The sequence below is a fragment of the Elephantulus edwardii genome, unplaced genomic scaffold, assembly GCF_000299155.1.
Source record: "Elephantulus edwardii isolate Elephantulus edwardi_28Jun2011 unplaced genomic scaffold, EleEdw1.0 scaffold00389, whole genome shotgun sequence".
Taxonomy (NCBI): Eukaryota; Metazoa; Chordata; class Mammalia; order Macroscelidea; family Macroscelididae; genus Elephantulus; species Elephantulus edwardii.
This window is the reverse complement of record NW_006400139.1, coordinates 30,799-36,557: the sequence shown is the minus strand read 5'-3', so window position 1 is coordinate 36,557 and position 5,759 is coordinate 30,799.

The window sequence follows — 5,759 nt, the reverse complement described above, 5'->3', positions numbered from 1 at the left end:
AAAAGACTGTAAATTGGAATTAAGTTTTGCTTGTTTAAAAATGAATTTAAACATGAAGGAAACTACGTTGCAGTTTTATGTACAAACAAGTGGAAATTATATTTGTACAGTACAGTGGTAGAAAGACTCAACTGACAATCAAAGGTCTTTAGTTTGATCTCATCGGCTGATTTTTAGAAGAAAAGTATAGCAGTTTTCTCACCTAAAGAGTTCAGGTTTTGAACCCTTCTGAGGAATTTCTGTTCTGTGTGACAGTCACTATGTGTCAGAATCAATACAATGGCAAAGAGTCTATAATTATGTAGTTAGTCTTTAAAGAAAAAAAGTAGAGCATGAGAAGTCATATTCTCCCTCATTAGTTTTACCCCAAATTAAGGAGCTCTTCACTTGTGATACCACTGATTAAATCTGCCTATTTTTAACTTCATATAATTGGAGTCATAGGGTGCATTATTTTTAGGTCCATACTTTCTCTGAGAATTACGTCAATGCTGAATGGATAACTATACCAATAGTGCTTTTATTCCTATCACTGTGGAGTCTTTCTATGATTGGTGTCTATTTATTATTGATATCTGAATCAGATTTGGACATTCAAAAATATATCCCTGTCCGTAGATATTTTTATTACCAATCCTAATGAACAACCTTATGCATTGTCTTTCTGCCAGTTATATTGCTAGACATTTCTGGTTTGCGGGTACGGTTGACTTCAAATTAAGAAAAACTCTCATTGCCCACAAGTTGGAACTGACTCATCACTGACACTCCAGTGGAATTTCAGACGTTAAATCACAGAGGAAGGGGTAGGGGTTGCTCATCTTTCTCCGATAGAGTTGTTGGTGGGTTTGAAGAGCCAGCTGGGTTAACAGTGCAACCCTCCACCCACGAGGCCACTAGAGCTCAACAGTGTCAAATAATTTTCCAAACTGATTATATCAATATACACACCTACCAGGCTCATACAAAACATCCAACTGCTCCATATTCTCACCAAACTGTAATATCATCAGTTTTATTTTTCCTTCTCTGTCTATTGTCACATCTTTAGGTTGGGATTTCCTTGTTGGTGCAATTTGCCTGAAGAAGACCACACTGCAATTTACATATTTCATGCACACCCTTCTCACATACTCTGTTATTTTTTTTCTTAAATGATCTAATTTTAGGTAAATTAGCCTGTGTATAATAAGATCTTTCTTTTTTCCAAATAGCTTCTTAATCTCATCCTTGGCATTTCAGTCTTTTAATGCTTTTTAAATAAAAAAACTGTTCTTAATATGAAACAGTCCAACTTGACCAAAGTTAATTCATCTTGTTTAAGAAATGGTTACATCTCAATTTTATGGCTAGTTTATCTTGTGTCTTTTACTAGAAGTTTCATCTTTTGTATTTAGACTCTTTAAGTCACCTAGAACTAATAAAAGTATGTAATATAACCAGAGGACAATTGATATGTTCTACAAAGATAGTCTATTGGCCTCACAGCATTTAATAAAGACACAATCTTTTCCAAAATCATTCTCCTATCCATTTCCTTTAAAGTTAAATCCTGTGTTGTTATGTGCCACTGAGTAGCCTGCAACTCATAGTGACTCTATGTACAACAGCGTGGAAGCCTGCCCTGTCCTGAGCCTGTCTCACTGACTCTAGCACACCTACCCTCATTGCCCCAGTTACTTATCAGTCCATCTTATCTGGGATCTTACTCTCCTGTGCTGTCCCTCCACACTTCCAAGCATGATGTCCTTCCAAGGACCAATCTCACATGGCCATGTGCCCAATGTATTTGAGACGGAGTTTCAAAATCCAAGACCCCTTGAAGAAACTTAGTTTCACCCTCTCCAAGACAGACCTGTTTTGTTTTTCTTGGCAGGCCATGGTATGTTCATTCAAGAATCTTCTCCAGTACCACCAACTCAAAGGCGATTCTTCTTCTGTCATACTGGTCATTGTCTAGTTCTGATGCATAGCAAGTAATTACAAAGACTATGGTATATAATTCTCTAGTGTGACATTGTTTCTTCTCAGTAATCTGGAGAGGTCCCTGACAGCAGATTTTTCCAGCAATTCGTCTTTTAATTGCCTGACAGCTGGTGCAAAGAGTATTAATTGTGGAGCTGAGAAAGCTGTCAGGGTGCATGTGTGCCTGCCTCAAGAATCCAACTTCATTTTCTAAAATTTGTTTTCCCTTTTATTTTAATTCCTGTTGGTATAAACTAAGTCAATAATAATCTGACAGAAAAATTCATGTAAGTAACTTTACCCCAAAACTTGATTAAATATGGAATCTTTTGTCCCCAAATTATTTATATGCTAACAGTTACTTCTTGCAGCCTGTGCTAAATAAACCCCAATAGGTTTTCTGTTAAGGACTGGAAGTGATAAATCCAAAGATATATTCTATTTGAGACATTATCATGGACCCAGTATTTCTTTTTTGCGGAATGACTACCAGATAAGACAGGCATGTACTTTTTATTCATCTTGTCATACAGGAACATCAAAAAGACTTTCTGGGGGTGAGCAGGGGAGGAAGACTTCCTACATAAAAGCAAATGAACGTTATTGAAGGAAAGGGCCTTTCCAGACCAGGGAAATGTCCACTGTCACAAAGTAAAAATGACTGCTCTGCCAAACCACAACACAGAATGGACCTTCTATTGTTGAAAAAGGAGCCAAAAGTTACAAAATTTGTAATTCGTTGAAAGATCACCAGAAGTGGTAATACAAGCAAGACATATCTAGAAGTAAGAATTTGGAGGTGACAGTTCTATAACACATAAGTGGTGTAACATGATTGTTCAAAGATCTATGCCATTCCATATAATCACATAATAATAATCACAGAGTCCCAGCACAGTGAGCAAGATATGTTTTTCTGGTAACGTTCTTGTTGTTGTTGTTTCATATGGTAGAGTTGGAAACTAACAACAGCTGAGCCTCTGGCAGGTTTTCAGAAGCTTTTCACTGCAAGGAGAGAGATGTTCTATCCTTCTCCCACAGAGCATCTGATGGGCTCGAAATATGTGCCTTCAGGATTACAGCACAACTTCTTACCACTTGGCCAACATAGCTTAGCATTTCCATTTCTGGAAGTCAGGTGTTACACAAAGAACAAGATAATTCTTTCTCTTAAGACTCCTCTTTGATATATTTCTTCCATTTGTCTATAATGACAAAGATTTTTTGGAAAGAAATTAGTCTGCCTAAAAAAATCTCAGAGAAAAGGAAAGTTGTCTCTGGATCTTAAAATAGAGTCAGTTATCACTGTTAGAGGAATTACCTTGGAAATACACTTCAAAAAATCCATTATGGAGTAGAGTTACGCTTTGGCTGTCCTATTTACATGCAAACCAAGTACCTCTGATTTCAGACCCTCCTAAAATTTCTTCACAAAGCAGATTTACCCTTATTTTCCTCTATCTTCTCACTGCTTGAAAGAAGGACTAGTGTTGAGTTATCCTGGGTCATGAGGATGAAAACAATAGTTTAAAGGGGCTAGAAAAATGATAAAATAAGTTAGAGCCCTTAAAATTTTTGCAATGTAGAACTGACAAGTCAACTGAAAATTTTACATAAATGCAAATCCTATTTCTAATTTACATAAATAATTGCTATTATTCATCTTATACAAATATTCTTCGATCAGAATTCAATATTACTATAGAACAAATTAATACACAAATAAAAGTAAACAAAATGTTTCTAAATGAGAATGAAAATAATACTTCAGAGATCATGCCAAAAGACAATGCTATGACTTAAAAATTGTAATAATATCTAGGCTTGCTTCCTGAGACCTTATCAAAGCTGTAATAAATCTTCTTTTAACCCATGTGATGTCATGTAAAGGCATAATATAAACGCACACGGTGTAATAAGTACATGGAGGTAGACGAATGAAAGATAGAACAGTGAGCAGCTGTCCAAACAGATAAAAGTATTATTGCATATATTAAAATCAAGAAAGATGTACATCAGTGTTCTATCCTTTCTCCATACTTATTCAATCTGTATGTTCAGCAAATAGTTCGAAAGACTAGACTATATGTTTGGAGGCAGGAGTGGCATCCACTTCCTAAATAACATGCCTCTGGAAACCCTATGAACTTTGATAAATGTCAATAGTGGTAGAGGGGCTTCAAGCCTTTTGCTAATAGGGTTGCTATGAGTTGTTCTCAACTCAAAGGCAATCAACACCAACAGACTGTATGTGGAAGAATGTGGGATCATAATTGAAAGACGACTCATAAACAACCCGCATTATGTAGATGAGTGAAGAAGACTTGAGGCAGTTAGTGAAAAATAAAAAATCAAAGGCATTCAATATACATTACATTTAAAAACCAAGAAAACAAAAATCCTAACCATTGGTGAACAGTCAACGTCATGATAAATGAAGAAAAGATTGAAGTTATTAATTAATTCATTTCACTTGGATCCCAATAAATAGTCGTGATAGAAAATGTCAAGCAATCAAAAGATGTGTTGCTTTGGGGAAATTCTCTGTCAAGGACCTCTCCAAAGTTCTGGAAAGAAAACATGTCTGTTTAAAGACTACCATGTAGCTGATCTAAGCCAGGAGGATGGACAATCTCCTCCTGTGTGATTAACTGCCTCTGAGAATCTGCTGGAAGATCAGCTATACGTCTGATCCGACTTGATAGTACACCAAAGCACCCACAGAGTTGGTGATGACTCATAGTGACCCAATAAACAACCAATTTGATTCTTATTTTATCCTGTAATAGTCTCACAATCTCTTTCATGCTGTGGCAGTCACTGCAACAATGTATCAAGTCAATGGTCTTTTTCTCTTTCACTGACTTACTTTTCCAAGAATTCTAAAAGGATAATGTGGTGAAATTTTTGCTTTCTACATTATGTATTTCTCCATATTACTATTTTGAATTCTTAATACTTTATAGCCTCAGAAACCTAAATAGGGGTCAGCTTTGACTCATTTCAAGCATTCACCATCTCCTTGCGCTACAGATGTCTCTCATTAAGATCACCTAACTCATAGCCATTCACCTGGCTCATAGCTGACCCTCCATCAGGGTTAGAGAAGCTGTAAATAGCATGGCAGAAAATTGCCCATCTTCCTCCTACAGAACTGCTGGTGGATTTGAACCACCTGCCTTTGAGTTAGCAGCACAATTCTTTAATGAGTAATCTTGGATCTTGCTGAATGTCACAAAAGAATGAAAGGAAAAATAGAAGGAGAATAGCAGAAAGAAGAAAGATAAAAGGAGAAGGGGAGAATTTAAAAGAAGGGAATGGAGAGAATAGAGGGAAAATATGGGAGGAATAGTAGAAGAAACAAGTTCAGAAGTCTCTTGCCAAATATTTTATCTTTTTCTAAGGAGTTACTGATTCATGCTTCCATCTTAAATGCATAATTTAAGATAGAATTAAGTGTCTATTAAAGATGGTATGCCCTACCATATCACCATTAGGAAAGAATGGGGAAAAGTCTTAAAATACTTCTATAAACATGAATAATAAAGTTTACACTTTTAAAAATTTACAAATTTCAAAATATGAAGATAAAACAAAAAACTCACAGAGTAATGTACCTTATATCCCATTTCACCATCAATACAGTACTGGAGTGCGACAAAATAGCACAGATAGAACTTTGGTTCTAACAAAGTGATGTTGGTTAAGTGTGCAGTCTTTTCTTCAGGAATTCTTTACTTAACGCCTCTTTCACATCTTTATTTCTAAGGCTGTAGATCATTGGGTTCAACATG